The 17,388-nt window shown below is 47.1% G+C and overlaps 2 long non-coding RNA genes and 2 other non-coding genes across 4 annotated transcripts in view; 2 read left to right on the top strand and 2 right to left on the bottom strand.

Annotated features, from left to right (window-relative positions):
- Positions 1-17,388, bottom strand: part of LOC127041589 (uncharacterized) — a 244,742-nt gene that overhangs the window by 87,503 nt on the left and 139,851 nt on the right. The gene's annotated exons all lie outside the window — the stretch shown is intronic.
- Positions 1-17,388, top strand: part of LOC127041588 (uncharacterized) — a 271,683-nt gene that overhangs the window by 166,890 nt on the left and 87,405 nt on the right. The window lies entirely within an intron of this gene.
- Positions 14,101-14,174, top strand: TRNAT-AGU (transfer RNA threonine (anticodon AGU)). The gene has a single exon. It is a non-coding gene; the product is annotated as a tRNA-Thr (tRNA).
- Positions 16,156-16,228, bottom strand: TRNAI-AAU (transfer RNA isoleucine (anticodon AAU)). Its single transcript has one exon. It is a non-coding gene; the product is annotated as a tRNA-Ile (tRNA).

Below are 17,388 nucleotides of genomic sequence, written 5' to 3'. Positions count from 1 at the left end.
AGAAAGGGGACCAACCTGGACGGTAGAGGTTTGACATGGGATCAGGGGTTTTGACTCCCGTATGCCCAGCGGAACACGGTTTTTAGGAGCGGGAACCTCAGGCAGGTCGGTAGTTACGAACTGCGAGAGCGAAGCTCCCGTGCCAACATACGGGAGAGAAAGATCTTGATAGTTAACCACCTCACCATTGGGAGTGAGAGGTAGTAAAGGGTCTTAAAATTTCCTAGGTTCCCTGGTGTCCATCATTGTTGTGGGCAAAGTAAAGGCTGTGCTGACTGGCTGTTGCTGGCCTGTGTTTACTGTTATATCACAGAGTTACCAGGCCGGCTTGGACACCTCATTTTTTCATGTCCCGTCGTTTACATTAATTACAACATCCTAAATTTCCCGCATAACCCTAACATCCAGTTCCCTGTTCCTCCCGAGACCACGTCGCCCCCCGTCCTCGTTCCCGGGTATTTTCCCCGTCCCCGTATACTGTTCTGCCCTGCCCTTGACTCATGCTGTATTTGCAAGGCGTTAACTGCTGAGCTGATTGGCTCTCCCTCCTTTTGCCTTTGTTAAAGTACGCTGGCAATGCTCTGCCACTTGTTTGCAATTTGTCCATGGTTTCGTTCTCCCATCCAACACTTATGTTTTTAGCAGATTGCCAAATAGCAGGCAGGAGCCATTAACAATGCACTAGCCAGGGCACCCTGTCCCATTTGTATCTGTTGCTGTATACCAGAATGTTGTGCAGAATAATGTCAGTTAGCCGGGTGCGATAGTCCGACAGGGTTTTCTCCCTGTCGTTGCTTACAGCTATTTATGGCAGTCCATTGGTTTTACGGAGTCCATACCCGAGGGATGGCTTCAATAGATTAGCTCGTTCTTACCTTTTTTTCGGTATTCAGTCAGTGAGGACCAGTGTCTGGCAAAGTAGAGTGGCGGTCAGCAGCGGCCATCTGCTGCTGGAGCCATTTATCATGCTCACTAGGGCTGTTACAATAGCTTGCACAGTCTGCATGGAGATCCTGCCTCAGACGGTTCATGGTATATCGCACACCAACAAAAAATTCCTAGCAAATTTGGTAGATTTCTCGGCTTTGAAAGCCTTTTATAATTGAAAGGAGCTCATTCGAGTCAGGTTTATAGCTCCAAGTTGGACCCCGTCCTGGCCCCCAGTATGCAGATTCGGAGGGGACCTGGATTTTTTAAGGCTAAGAGTGAACGTTTTGAGTGCAGAATTAGTCCAGAAGAATGGGCCCGGCATTACAGATGGTCCAGACGGGTCCGAACTGGGGATCTCTGGGAATTGTTCCTGATCTGGGAGATCTGGTGACAGTTTTCCTGAGCTGGGGCGTGGTGGCCGTCTATTGATTCGACGCAAGGCTGCCAGGCCAATTAATGCGTCTTCTTCATTCTCATCCGTAATCTAGCCAGGGGTTTTCTTCGTCCTTTTTCCACCCGGAGACAGGAGTATGAAGGGGGGTCTGCCTTGGAGAACAGAGTAAAGGGATCGCTCCGTCTAGTGTTGGGAGAGGAGGTGTCCAATAAATATTTTAACTTATCATTTGAATCTTAAGAGGCGAGTTTTCGATTCTGTCCCTCTACGATTTGCCTCTTCCCATCATTGCATGGAAACAATAGACCTCTCCTTTTGCTCATTTAGTTTAGATTGCCAGAGCTTGTCTTTTAAAGTCTACTCAACTCCTTATCCCAAGATCCTAACAGTGGCCACTGATTGTTTGGATCTCCCTGAGTTAGCCTAGACCATTTTTTCAGAAACTTACGGATCTAGACCTTTTCCTAAAATACATAAATGAGCCGGAGTTCCTTTAGGGAACCTGCCCTGGCTTAGACTCTGGTTACCCATCAGGAGGACTTCACACACCAATCAACACAAGAGGAAATTAGGGTTTCGTCAGAGCGAGCCCGTGCAACACAGAAAGGAAGCCACAGGCTACTGCCTCAATCGCCCTTGCTTTCACACTAAGGGTTTTACCCAAGGTGTGGTGCGGCTGTGATTGTGCAGATTTCACTCACTCAGACCGCAGGGACGGGAACCCCTTGGTCGGACCGATCCCCAGATAGAGACGGCACCCAGACTCAAACACTCCACAGGGAGGACGGATAGACACAGAGACAGGACCAGTCCTCAGTCCGGACAAAACACAGAAATAATTACCTGACCAGAATCCTGATGTCAGATCCCGGGATCCCTACCAGAACAGAGTGGGAACCAACAGGTTCGATGGCGTAGACTTCACTGTGGTCGTGCGCCTTTCGTTCTAGTGGAGGACCGCTTGGGCCAAGTGCCCAGGTGCCGGCTGCCACGGTCGTCCTACACAAACGGTCAGGAATCACACAGCCCCAGTGAAGACGGTTGCCATCTCGGTGGAACCTCCAAATTGTCAAAGTTAGAATCAAGACTCACAATTTGTCAGACCACTCTGTTATTAGCGCAGCGCTCTGCCAATAACATTCAGAATATGTGAGTGGCCATGCAAGACCCAAACAGTCTTATTTATACAGATAAAGAGCGGGGATTAGACAAAGGAACAAAGAAAGCAAAACAGGAAAATTCACTGGGGCACAGCATGCATATCCTATTTCCTTACTAGCTGTTATCGATCTAAGGCTAATACTCCACCAATTGCCCTTAAACGGTGCAATTGTTCTATGTTAATGTCTGTATTCCTGACACCTGGTTGCAACATTCCAACATTTTTGCTTAAAGATACAGACAACATTTCTTTAATCCTTTCTATTCTTAATATATAATTTATTTTACTTTCACAGGAAGCAAAGGGAAGCCACAAGAGTGGTCATGCACCCCTCATGAGCAGTTCTGGGGAGTCTTTTGGGAGCTCCTGGAGTAGGCAGCAGAGAGGTGCAGCTCGCCACAGAGTCTGTTTCCGTGGAAGGGAGGGGGCTGCAGGGTGATATCCCACCTCTGAGCATCCAAGAGCCTCTACTCCCCTCCACATTTATTTATTGGCAAATAAAATTTGCAGAATTTTAAAATATTGTGCACAGAATTTTTATTGTGCAGAATCTCCTGAGGAGTGAAACCGACTCAGGGAACCTCCTTGAATTGTCACTGCTTGGATAACCACTCAGCCACCAAATCAATGCACAGAAAGAGTGCCAAGCCCTACTGCTATGTGGGGGTGGGGGCTGGGGTCAGGTCATACACATTCAGACTGTATGCTCCCCCAGCTACAAACACTGCTGATTTCCATTTAGGACATTAGCCCTTACTGACAAGGTTTGTCTGTGTTCTTTTTTATTTCATGCTGCTAGTTAGAAGGTTATTATTTTTTTCAAAAATACACAACTCCCTAAAAACCTGCTTTTAGCAATCAGAATAATGTAGTGTCACCTTATTTTTGCCTGCCCCAGTACAAAAGAAGAGGCTTTTGTGGTTTTCCTGACTCAGAGGATGAAAACAAACATGTGTCGGTCCCAGAGGTGGCTCTAGGCACCAGCAAAGCAAGCAGGTACTTGGGGCAGCCCATTTGCAGAGGCAGCAGCTAAGAGGGATCCAGCCTGGGAGCGGTGATCTAGAATCCTACTTTCATCATCTCCGACTCAAAGAATATTTCCAACACACCTCTGAACAACATCCTAACCCACAGAATCCTTCCTACCAACGTTATAATAAAAAGGATTCTGCATGGACTCCTCCTGAGGGTTGAAACAACAGACTGGACTTCTACATAGATTGCTTCCGTCAATGTGCACAGGCTGAAATTGTGGAAAAGCAGCATCACTTGCTCCATAACTTAAGCCGTACTGAACACATGCCATCAACAGCCTCAAGAACAACTCCGACATCATAATCAAAAGGCTGACAAAGGAGGTGCTGTCGTCATCATGAATAGGTCGAAATATGAACAAGAGGCTGCTAGGCAGCTCTCTAACTCCACATTCTACAGGCCATTACCCTCTGACCCCACTGAGAGTTACCAAAAGAAACGACACCATCTGCTCAAAAAACGCCCTGAAAAAGCACAGGAACAGAACTGTACAGACACATGGCTAGAACTCCGACCAGGTGTATTCTATTTGCTACCCAAGATCCATAAACCTGGAAATCCCGGATGCCCCATCATCTCAAGCCTTGGCACCTTAACAGCAGGATCGTCTGGCTATGTGGACTCTCTCCTCAGGCCCTATACTACCAGCACTCTAGCTATCTTCAAGACACCACTGACTTCCTGAGGAAACTACAGTCCATTGGTGATCTTCCAGAAAACACCATCCTTGCCACTATGGATGTGGAAGCCCTCTACACCAACATACCACACAAAGATGGACCACAAGCCGTTAGGAACAGCATCCCCGATAATATCATGGCTAACCTGGTGACTGAACTTGTGACTTTGTCCTCACCCACAACTATTTCACATTTGGGGACAATATATACCTTCAAGTCAGCGGCACTGCTATGGGTACCCGCATGGCCCCACAGTATGCCAACATCTTTATGACTGACTTAGAACAATGCTTCCTTAGCTTTCGTTCCCTAGCGCCCCTACTCTACTTGTGCTACATTGATGACATCTTCATCATCTGGACTAATGGAAAAGAAGCCCTCGAGGGATTGCACCATGATATTAACATTTCCATCTCACCATCAACCTCAGCCTAGACCAATCCACACGAGCGGTCCATTTCCTAGACACTACTGTGATGAATAAGCGATGGTCACATAAACACCGCCCTATACCGGAAACCCACTGACCACTATACTTGCCTACATGCCTCCAGCTTCCATCCAGGACACATCACATGATCCATTGTCTACAGCCAAGCTCTAAGATACAACCGTATTTGCTCCAATTCCTCAGACAGAGAGAAACACCTACAAGATCTCTATCAAGCATTCTTAAAACTACAATACCCACCTGCTGAAGTGAAAAAACAGATTGATAGAGCCAGAAGAGTGCCCAGAAGCCACCTACTACAGGACAGGCCCAACAAAGAAAATAACAGAACGCCACTAGCCATCACCTACAGCCTCCAACTAAAACCTCTCCAGCACATCATCAAGATCTACAACCTATCCTGAAAGATGATCGCTCACTCTCACAGATCTTGGGAGACAGGCCAGTCCTCGCTTATAGACAACCTCCCAACCCGAAGCATATACTCACCAGCAACCGCACACCATACAACATAAACACTAACCCAGGAACCTAACCTTGCAACAAAGCCAATGCCAGCTCTGTTCACATATCTATTCAAGTGACACCATCATAGGAGCTAATCACATCAGCCACGCCATCAGGGGCTCGTTCACCTGCACATCTACCAACGTGATATATGCCATCATGTGCCAGCAATGCCCCTCTGCCATGTACATTGCCAAACTGGACAGTCTCTACGCAAAAGAATAAATGGACACAAATCTGACATCAGGAATCATAACATTCAAAAACCAGTGGGGACAACATTTCAATCTCTCTAACCACTCACTGACAGACTTGAAGGTGGCAATTTTGCAACAAAAAAACTTCAAAAACAGACTCCAAAGAGAGACTGCTGAACTTGAATTAATATGCAAATTAGATACAATTAACTCAGGCTTAAACAGAGACTGGGAACGGTTGGGTCATTACACTAATTGAATCTATTTCCCTATGTTAAGTTCTCCTCAAATCTTCTATGGGTCATCTTAATTATCACTTCAAAAGGTTTTTGTTTTTCTCCTGCTGATGATAGCTCATCTCAATTGATTAGACTCTTCCTGTTGGTATGCATACTTCCATCTTTCATGTTCTCTGTATGTATAAATATCTCCTGTCTGTGTGTCCCATTCTGTGCATCCGAAGAAGTGAGCTGTAGCTCAGGAAAGCTCATGCTGAAATAAATTTGTTAGTCTCTAAGGTGCCACAAGTACTGCTGTTCTTTGCGGATACAGACTAACACAGCTGCTACTCTGAAGCCTGGGAGCTGAGAACCAACAGGGGGCCTTGGGAGCTGTAGTTCCTTGGTTAGCTCCCTGCCTGTAGAGTGAGCCCTGGAGCAGGGAAAGAACTACATTTCCCAGCATTCCCTAGGCTGCTATCAACAGGGAAGGGAGGAGAAGGGAGTATGGTAGGTGAAACCTCATGCTGCAGCTTGCTGTGAATGGAGAGCTCACTGCTAGAGCGGGGTGGCACTGTGAATGGGGAACAAATGTGCCCAATAAGTAGAAGGCTTTGGCCCTGATACCCAGGGCCGTCCTTAGGCATTGGCAACATAGGCAGCTGCGTAGGGCCTCTGAAAATTTGGGGCACCACTGGGTCTTAGTGTCCACCCAGTTGTTTCCTATCCCTGTTCTGACCCTTCCTGCAGGCTCCCACAGATGGCTGCTCTAGCCTGGTGAGTCTTCCTTGGGAGGGAATCTAGTAGTTAAAAGTGAAAAAACCTCCAGCCTGCCAGACCTATTAGCACAACACTGAAACTGTTAAAGAGACATTCAAGGAGTAATAAAGCCATTTAACAGGCATTTGCCAACCCCAAGGTATATACTGACAGGTTTCAGAGTGGTAGTCCTGTTAGTCTATATCAGCAAAAACAAGGACGAGTCCTTGTGTCACCTTAAAGACTAACAAATTATTTGGGCATAAGCTTTTGTGGACTAGAACCCATTTCATCAGATGTCCATGAAAGCTTATGCCCAAATAAATTTTTATACTGTCAGTTTCTGACTTTACTGACAAAAACAGTTGTGCATTAATGTAATATTTACACAGAACATGTCAGTCTACAGGACCTTAGTTTAAAATTTGCTTTAAAAATATTTCATTAGTGAGCTGGTGAAGATTATGAAATCACATTTCTAAAAAATGCTTGCATAGAGTTTTAGATGCACAATCATCTTTAGCCTTAAATGTGTGGATCTTCAGACGTACAGTTTTTTAAATAAATCCTTCAAAAGACCTCCCTTATCTAAAATACACATTTTAATTACTATAGTTAAAAAAAAAGTACTTCCAAGTCTTCCTGTGTCCTTTCTGTCCATCCCTTCACCACCTCTCCCCCACTCCCCACTGAAGAGAGCCCTTAAAGGGACAACAGTCCTTCCCTTCCAGATAGCTGGACAAAGAGTTTCCCTTTCTTTACTTCTGACTATCCGATGAACTAGTTTTAAAAGAACCCTCCAGCAAAATCAGTACCTTAGTAAGACAAAATCCTTGTTATACCTAAAATCTTTGGAAACATATTTTTTTAAAGTTGGTGAAATTTCATAACCATGTCTCTTGTTATGGAGATCACACAAAGTAAATTACTGTTCCCTTTTTCTAAAAGCAATGAACATTGTTATGAACACACTAAACCTCTCTGATTAATTTAAAAGAATGTCTTTGTTTCAGTGAGTTAAATATGTAGTAATCTGGAATGTTAGTTTAAGATTTGAGTACATTTAAAATATAAATTCAGTTTAGAAATACTGATTAATAAAATGTAAAACAGAGAAGAGCTGCATCATGTATTCCATTATATGTAATGTTGTATTCAGTAGGACAGCTGACTCACCCTTACTATGAAGTTTTTGCAAATAAATCTCTGACAAACTTCAGGGCATATCAAAAAATTTGTGACTGACATTTTTTATTCCCAAATTTTAGTGCTTTTAATTAGGTACTTTCTTCATGTCCATTCTGCATGAGGGAGAGGGCATGGAAGTCTCTGCGGGGAACTGTGACTCTCCACCACCATGAGGCAGGCCGGGCATCTCATTTATCCTTTGCTGTCAAGTCCCTCCTCCCCCTCCCCCTCCCCCCTCCCCCACCAGGCTGTGAGCTTGGGCTGCCATCCGGCATAGGGGCACCAGTTTAATAATACTGCGTAGGGCCCCATAAATCCTAAGGATGGCCCTGCCGATATCCCCTTCAGAAGACATCCCCAGACTGGCTTAGGGACACTGGTGTGATCTCACCTTGCAGCCCCCAAAGAAGGAATTGGGTGGACTAAATGGACAGTGCCCTCTCTATCTGAAGCCTAGCAAGGGAGGTATGTGGGTCCCACTAGAATTTAAAATGCAAAGTAAGGGAGGGGAGGCTCTACTGGACCTGGGCAGCTTTAGATACAGTACCAGGCACGTAGGAGGATCTCCACTTCTGAGCCATGGAAGCAGAAATTGACTTTTCCTTTCCAGATTTAGCTAATATTCAGAAGGGAATCTAGCACCTGCCTTCCAGATTTGAACACCTCAAAATTCAGGAGTGCTCAAGCTCAGTTTGGGCAGCTGGTACTTCATTTCTCCCAAATCAAATATACTGATATACTGTAATTTGCTGTAGAAAAAGTAGGATGAAATTGAGCAAGAAATGCTCCCCCAGAGGTTTTTAGGACTGGAATTGCTATTTTCAACAGCCATTGCCTTTTTGTTTGTTTAAAAGAAAGAGAGTGATATTGCACTGGCAAATTCCCCATAGAAACAAAGAGTGGAAGAAAGAATAATAAAGGCATCTCAACTTTTCTTCATTTATGGAGGACAGTCTTACAATATGCATCCAGATATCTTCCAATCACACAAGCTGAAAATTGTTCCACTTTACTGCAGCTCTATAACCATGTGGGAACCAATCCTGTCTGTGTTCCATGCACATCCAAAATTCCTGCTGAATGACCCACCTTGGGAGCAAGTTACCAGTGACCCCGGGCTGGGGCAGAAGGAGGGTGCAGGTGGGGGGAGGAGCTCAGGGTTGGGGTGGCAGGGGGTGCAGGTTGAGGGGGCAGAGCCCAGGACTGGGGCGGCAGGGGGTGTGTGGGTGGGGGAGCACTGGTGGGGGGAGATCCCAGAGCTGGGGCAGCATAGGGTGTGTGTGTGTGAGAGCCCAGGGCTGGCTTGGCAGGGGGTGCGGGTGTGGGGACGAGAGCCCAGGGCTGGGATGGCAGGGGGGTGAGGGTAAGGGGGTAGAGCCCAGGGCTGGGGCAGCAGGGGGGTGAGGGTCAGGGGGTACAGCCCAGGGGTGGGGCAGCAGGGGGGTGGGAGTGGGGGAGGCCCGGAGCTGTGGAGGCAGGGGGTGCGGGGGTGGGGGGAGAGCCCAGGGCTTGGGCAGCAGGGGGACGGGGGGACAGACAAATTTTTTTTGGCTTGGGGCAGCAAAAAACTTAGAGCCAGTCCTGCCTCCACATACCGTAAGGTAGGTAGGAGCGGATCATTATTATCCCTACTTGAAAGAGGGAGAAGCTAAGACTGAAAAAGGAGAATTGACTTGCCTGAGGTCATACAGCCAGTCAGTGGCAGAGTTGGGAGTAGGACCCAAGAGCCCTGATTTTCAAACTAACCATCGGATCTTGAATTTCAGACACTGAATGACCTGAGTAAAGTGCTCTCAGATGAGCTCCAGATCAACAACAGTGCACAGTAATTATTCAGCAAGTATTTGAGGAGAACTGCAATGTTAGAGAGAATTGTGAACTGCTCAGAGACCATCAATGCAGAGAAGCAGCAAAATTCATCAAACATATAAGTGGTTATGACTTATTTTCTTGGTCTTCAAAGAGAACAACAAGGACCTGAGTCTTCTCCCCTGTCAATAAGCCCCTGCTGAGCCAATCAGGGTAGAGACTGAGGATGAGAGGCTGAGGGTTCTCACCAGAGAGCCCAAAGGATGGCCAGGTCACTGGTGGGGATCACTGCCCGAGCACTATTTCAGCCCCACATTTTTGGGTGGACCTCCCATAGTGGGAGCTGCCGAGCACTCCCCCGCAACACACACACACCCACACCCACACACACACCCCCCAGAGGGGACACTAGAAGCAAGAGAAGAAGAGAAAGGAGGGAGGGATGGATGGAGGAAAAGGTGAAACAAAAAGGACAAACCCTAATGTTCCCAGTGATTCTAAGGGACAAAATCCCAGGTGCAGAATAAATTCTACCACCTTAAGCTCGTGTTTTCCATGCCTAGAATTCAACTAACACCAGATGGATCAGACTGAAAAGGTATCAAACCTCAAGGAGGCTCTTACCTTCTAGACAGGGATGGCTGTTTTCTAGTAAAATCAGGAAAAGGGAAGGAGAAAACTCGAAAGAAGTTCCTCCTGGTGCTTACGTACCTGAACTCAAATACTTTCTCAGTCCTCAAAGAGAGACCTGGAGAAGGAGACTTGCTGAAGCAAAGCCACAGAGGTCTCTGAGGTTTCCCTGGCCCCTCGCTGCTCTCCTGCCTGGCTGATGTCAACATCTCTCTGTGAGGTCACCACCTCCCCACCACCTTTGACCAATAGTCTGAGGTCCTGCAAAAGGCTTTTGTGATGTCACTGCCACACCCCTCCCTTGCTGTGCTAATGTCCTGCCCCTGGCCAGGAACTTTGGAGGTTTGAGCTTCTCCCTGTGGTCACCCCACTCAAGGAGCGTTCGTTCTAGGAAGCAAGCCAGCTAGACAGTAAAACATCAGACGCTGCTCCCAATACTACACTCCATTTTTCAGAAATTAGTCAACTTTATGGCCAGAAGAGATTATTAGAACATCTAATCTGACTCCCTGCATATCACAGGCCTCCTGTATGACACAATAGCTAATTTTGGGGCAAACACATTCCAGAAATGCATCTAGTCTTCATTGAATGACATCAGGAGATGGCGAATCCACCACTTTCCTTGGTAGCTTGTTCCTGTGGTGAATCATCCTTGCTGTTGCTTATTTGTGCCTTAAGTGTAATATGAATTTGTCTCTTTTCATCTTCCAGCCATTGGGTCTTGTTATGCTTTTCTCTGCTAGATTAGAAAGCCCTTTAATAGCCAATCTTTTCTCTCCATTAAGGAACTTCAATGAAGTCAGCTTTCAATCTTCTTTTGATAAGCTAAACAGATTGAGCTCTTTCAATAGCTCACTAGAAAGCATTTTTCTCCAGCCCTCAGAACATTTGGTGGCTCTTGGCTGCCCCAGCTCCAATTTCACAACTTCTTTTTCAAATGAGGACACCAAAACTGGATGCAATATTCCAGTATCAGTCTCACTGATGCTCTGTCACCTCCTGTGACGTTATTGACATATTCTTTAACTATAGATCACTAATATATTTGCACCCAGTATTGTAGAAAGGTTGTAATGTAAAGGGTGTACGGAGAGGTTCTGATTGGCTGATTATAATGATGCTATCTCTAGATGTGTATCCTTTTTGGTGTTGACATTATGAATATTGGCTCTATGCTGCCCATATTTCAAACTTGTGCTATGCTTCCTGGGAACACCCCAGCCAGACAAGTTGGTGTCAGTTCTGCCTAGCCTGCTTGATGGCTCATTAAGGACCATGAGTTATGCAACTGACCCACTGAGAGAAGGCAGATATGCCTTGTGACTCAGCAAGATATGCAGGGACCTGCCTACGGACAGAACTTTAAGGTTTTTTTCTATGCCATGTGCTGGATAGAGTGTCCTTGGGACAAAGAAAGCAAAGACCATATGGCAAGAGACTATAAAAGGCTGATGCTTCGTCTCCATCTTATCTTCAATCCTGCTTCATACCTCTGGAGGGACTTTGCTACAAACTGAAGCTCTCTACAAAGGACTAAGTGACCCATCCCAGCTGTGGATGGACTCCAGAGACTTGATTTTAACCTGCAGTTTATTCCATCACTGCTACAAGCCTGAACCAAGAACTTTGCCATTACTGGGTGTGAAGGGTTCAAATCCATGTGCATTTTATATAACAACTTGGTGTATGGATTGTGCCAGCTCTTTTCCAGACCCAGAGTCCAGAGCATGGTCAAGGGACCAGAGGCCTAGCAAACAGTGATCAGCTAAGAGAAAGATGGGGTAAACGGAAAGGCTCACTTGCTAAGATAGGCCTGGTCAGCAAATTGCCAGGTGTTGGAGCTAAGAACTAAAGAATTGTGTCTTATTCAGAGTTGCAGATTGAACAATGAATCCCTTTTTCTCTTGTGTTTGTTTCTTCTGTAGGGAGATGTTCTTCCCACACATCCAACCTTGAATTTATGAAAAGTTGGCACATGTCAGTATAAAATATGGCATCCTTCCACCTCCCTTCCAAGGGACCAATGCCTTTCCTTTAGACACACAGAAAACAATCTTTATTGTCATATACTTTCACTGTTTCTTTGCTTTAACACCTACGAATGTACCTGTTGGACTATCAAAAGAGTTGCTCCATTTCTGTGGACCTCAAATCAGAATTCAACATAGATATTTTATACTAATAACATTTTATCAAAGTATTCGTTAAATGTTAACTTGCTAACTTGAGACTATGGGCAGAGACATTATGTAACCTGTTAACCACTGGCTAATGTGCTATCTTGTCTTGCTGCAAAACCTATCTCAGGGTGTGGAACTGCCTACCCTGTCACTTTCCCCCACCCATGAAAAACCTATATATTCTATTGTAATCAATTGATAGGCTCAGAGACATTGTCAAATAAGCAAGATGACTCTCCGCCAGCGCTGTGTGTAATAAACTCCTTTTATTGACCTCTACACAGTGTAGATTTATCTCCTTCACAGACACCTGCTGAATAAAGAGGAGATTCAGCATCCAGCACCTCCTCCTCTCCTGACAGCTTGGTGATCTTTTGAGGAAATGGAGAAGACTGCCTTTGCCTCCTCTCCCGACAGCTTGGTGATCTTTTGAGGAAATGGAGAAGACTGCCTTTGCCTAGCTGTACATTGCTTACAAAAGAAACAGGTCTTTTTGGTGACAAGTGTTGAAAGGAGCCACTAGGCAAATGTGGAGACAAGAAAAACATCTCCTAACTGAACTTGCATCTGTGGATGCTGAAGCCACAACACAGAATGCTAAACGCTATATGACCACGGCTGAAGTCAGAAGAGTCTCTACCAAAGTCTTTTTCCACCAGCAGGGGCCTCTCTGTGCACAGAACTCCTGGTAGCTTGATGGCTGCAGGCAGTGGAGAACTCTATTTTGGCATCTCTTTGTCTCTTTTGTGGTGAACATCTGCAGTGACTGTTAAAAGGCCTCTGGATAGTGGTCTTTGGGAAGAGGTGGCTGAAAAGCCTTCCTAGTAACCAGGAAATCTTGGCTTGGCCTGACAGTTCTTCCTTGCTGAACCTAATGTGTCTGTTGGCTCCTTTTTCGTATCTCTTCATAAGAAGAAAAAACTTGTCATCAGAATCCTTCTAAGTGGTGGTTCAAGACAGAGAGAGCCTTCCTTGCAGCTGAGCCTTGGTGCCATGGGGCATGTTTCACCACTGCAGTGCCTACTGTTGGCCATCCTGGCAATTAGGTCTGGTCCACCAGTGCACCTTCATCCAGTGGCATCTGGCTGCCATCTGGTCTATCATTAGGACCCATGTCGCTCTCAGGACTTCAATGTCCTCTTATGGACAGAGCCCTCTGGCTGTGCCCCACTCAGTTCTCTCCCCCTTCCAGGGGGAAGCTGTCCTCTACCCAGACACTTGCCTCAGTGGCCAGCTGCAGTCCAGGGTGTAGCCACCTGTGTCAGTGGTAACTGAGGCGCACCTCCAACCCCTACCATCTGTTTCCCTGGACCACTTCCCCACAGACCTAGCACCTTCCTCCACCTTTGTATAAGGGCCTCAGACTGGCAGTAATCAGCCAGGAGGTCACTCATGGTCCTTACCCACCCAGCACTACTCTGATCATGGCACCCGTCCTTGTCCTTGTCCTTCAGGGGAGCCAATCCTCCCTCCTCAAACTCCAAGGAGTGACTGACTCTTGCTGTGCTGAGCAGCCTTTTATATATGGGCTACTCCAGCAAGCCTTCTCCTGATTGGCTCTCCCAATAAGCCCTTTCTTGACTGGCTGGGTTCTGTGCCACCTCTGCAAGGCTGCCTTAATTTTTTTCCTGATTGTTTGGGGCAGTCACCCCACCACACTTGGAAAGTGGCAAATGAGAAGTCTAGAGCTGAAGGAAAAGTTACCATGACTCAGAACTGAGCCGAGGTTGCTGTGACTGAAACACAGATCACTAACCAGTATATGATCACAGTGGCTGGTGGGAGAAGCACATGTTAGAAGCCCTCTGTCAACTCAGCTGTGGCTTTCTGTGCACAGAGAGCCAGACACCTCAAAGTCTACAAGTCTTGAGGGAAATGGGGAAGGTCTGTACTTTGGAATTTGCAGGTGTTGTCCTGGACCATCAAATGGAACAGTTGTAAACACTTTCTTGAGGCAGGCACCATGGCTTAGCTGGCTAAAGCACCTGTCTAGTAAACAGGAGATCCTGGGTTCAACTCCCAGTGGTGCCTTGTTGTATGGCTTTTGTCTCCTCTGCTCACATTTTCCTGTGTCTTTCTAGGAAACAGAAGAGACCTCCCTTGGTATCCAAGTAACTGCTTGCTAAGGAAAAGGCTTCTTTGAGAGAAGCATTGGAAAGAATCAAATCACAAGCCAGGAGTTGATGAAAAGGCTACTGTGACTGGCATTAGCGTGGCGGTTGCTTCAACTGCAATTGCTGCAACATGAGAGCCTGTGCCACACATCCTTGGGGTTCGCTGGGGATGTCCACACACAGGCCATGTCACCTTCCTTTTGATTGTCACTGATGAGAAATGGAGCAGCTGAGAGAAAAGTCCCAGAGAGCAGCACAGTGGCTAAGCTGGCCAAGGCACCTGCCAGGTAAAGTGGAGGTTAGAGATGTAGCAGCCAGTGGTGCCTTGCCAAATGTGTCTGCTCTTCCAACCTTTTGGTCAATCTTTTGAGGAAGCAGAGAAGACTGCCTTTGCCTTGCAGTGCAGATGCTTCCAAAAGAAACTGCTTGTTTTTTTCTGACAAGTGTCAGAAGGAGGCACCTAAGAAAACTGGGGACAGGGAAAAGGTCATCGTAACTCAACTTGCATCCATGGCTCTTGAGGCCACAATGCAGAGCACTGAACACTGTAGGACCACAGGTGGTTACAGAAGGGGCTTTTCCAAAGGCATTTTCCATTAGCATGGTCCTCTCTGTGTGCAGAATTCCTCATCGTTTGATGTCTGCAGGCCCTGGAGATTATTTGGCATCTCTCTCTCTGTCTCAGTGAACATCTGCTGTGGTTGTTGAAAGTCTGTGATGGGATCTACAGGATGAAACCTGAACACAGGGACCCCTGAGCCCTGTATCCCACCACCTGGATTCCATCTCACACTGTGATGCTGTGACAGGCTGCGAATCTCTGGCACATATTCCACTTACATAGACATCCACAGGTTGGGGCACATCCAATGGAGTTACATGAATGCTTCTCCCAGCCACTCATAAAACTAACGATAGAGAGCCTCCCGCCAATTCCCCCCATCTCTGCAGCCTTGCACCCCTGAATTATATCGCAGGAAGAGCGAACCACAGCGGCTGCCTCCCCCACATGCGGGAAAATGGCTTGACCTGCTAGCCCCGTGGACTAAGTCTCCAGGCCTCCAGCTTGCCCCATTCAACCCAACGGCTTGATTTTGTGGCCAGAATTATTTGCAGTTGTGATTTCCCCTAGCAGTACCCCACAGGGTTCCAGGTTCAGCTCCAGCACAGGCCCCACAGAAAGGCTTAATTCTTGAGCTGCAGCACATGCTGGGCAGGCTTAAGGCTGGGCTTCCCATTGCAGAGGAGAAGAAGAAGACTCGGACCCTGGTGAGGCAGGCTGGGGCTTCTTGGATCCCATTTGCTCACAGCCAGCCCCCCGCCCCCACTCTCAAGTCGTCAATGGCACCCCAAGGTCGGCCAGAATGGAGCAGCGGTTTTTACTGCACCAAGTCCACTTATGGCTCACAGGCAACTCCCAGACTCTCCACAGCCCACCATCTCGGCCAGAAAGGAGCCCACTCAGCCTCACCATTGCTTCTTTTCCTTCCCCACAGAACTCCACTTCTCCTGACCTGCAAGTAGCCATCTCTGGGATGCCAAGAGGCAGGCAAAGGGGTCTATCTCCCAGAAGCCAACCACACCTCCATGGGTTCGGCCCTCAGAAGAGCAGATGGGGGTTTCCTGGATCCCAGTTGCTCACAGCCAGCCCAGCCCCCACCTCTAAAGCCATCAATCTATAGGCCAACCTCCAAGGGGAGAGGAGGCCAAGCCACAAGCCTCCAAAAGGTGACACACCGCACTGCTCTAGGTTCTCCAGAATGACGCCAGGGTGTTTTCTCCACTGACGTCAGCATCCTCTGTCATGCAGGGGTTGGAGTTATCTCAGGGACAGGCCAATAGCAGAAGGAGGAGTGCCTTCCTGGACAGCAAAGGGATCTGAGAAAAGGAGGCCAGCATGTTTCTGCCTGGCTTTGAACCAGGGACCTTTTGTGTATTGGGCAAATGTGATAACCACTACACTACAAAAACTCTGTCTGCTTAGCTTGTGCTCGCCCTGGCACACACTGATGGGGAAACATAGAGTGAGTGATGGCAGCCCTCCAATAGCTCAGCTGGCAGAGCAGAGGACTGGAGCTGGTGCTCAGGAAGTCATCCTGACGTCACCCTTCTGAACCTTGCTTGAAGGAAAGCTTCTTTTTCTTCCCCTTGCTGACGAAGAACAAGAGAAGAATGAAAGGGGAGGTGGGCCAGCTCGGTGCAGAAGCCCATGCTGTCTTTTCCTGCTGCATAGCCTGAAATGAGGGGTTTGTGGCAGTTAAAGGAACTGCTGCACTGTCAGAAAACAGCCCAGCCCTGCACAAAGGGAAAAAGAAGAGCCTGCCAGAGCTTGGGATTGAACCACAGACCTTTAGCTTAGCACTCACCCAACTGAACTACTTCAACAGCTCCTAAGTTTCTTTTTAGCCTACTGCTTTTCTGTCTGGGATGCTTTTGTCAGTGGCCCATTCAGACAAAATTCACATTTGCTTTCCTTAGCTGGCTAAAGCTCTTATTTCATAAACCAGGCAATCCTGGGTTCGACTCCCAGTGGTGCCTTGGGGAGTGGCTTTTGGGGCACCTGGCATTGGCTACTGCCAGAAGACAAGATTCAGAGCTAGATGGACCTTTGGTCTAACCCAGTATGGTTTTTCTTATGGTTTAAATTACACTCACAGGCACTGATAATAGAGTTCCTGAAAGTTTAGGTATTAAGAGCTGATAGGTCATGGTCCAGTTCCCTCAAGGATGACCCCCTCCCTCTGGGGCAGGGGCAGGTCTGAGCTCTCACACCAAATGCCCATTGTGGCTCCCAAAATCTGTGAGCGGCTCATTTAGTTTACACCCAGAGTTGAGACCTACTTTGTGTCCAGTGTCTGAGAATGAAAATCCTAAACCACCCTTTGAAATAACAAATGCAGCAGGATGTGCTATTGTCCCTGCCCCAAAGCAGAAAGATCAATGGAGAAATGTCATTGAGTCCAGGATAATACTTGACTGCGGTTTTACCATTTCCACTTGCTAAACTCCTTTGCAACCTTCTGGGCTCGTAGAGCAGGGTACTGAGTCTGAGCCCAGACATGTGCACTGTAACTTTACTCCAGACCTAGCTGCATGATCCTGATTTATGTGACATAGACCAACTTTTGGTG

The sequence above is a fragment of the Gopherus flavomarginatus genome (genome assembly GCF_025201925.1).
Source record: "Gopherus flavomarginatus isolate rGopFla2 chromosome 13 unlocalized genomic scaffold, rGopFla2.mat.asm SUPER_13_unloc_3, whole genome shotgun sequence".
NCBI classification, from domain to species: domain Eukaryota; kingdom Metazoa; phylum Chordata; order Testudines; family Testudinidae; genus Gopherus; species Gopherus flavomarginatus.
Note: the sequence above shows the minus strand (reverse complement) of the source record. Positions and strands in the feature narration are given on the sequence as shown.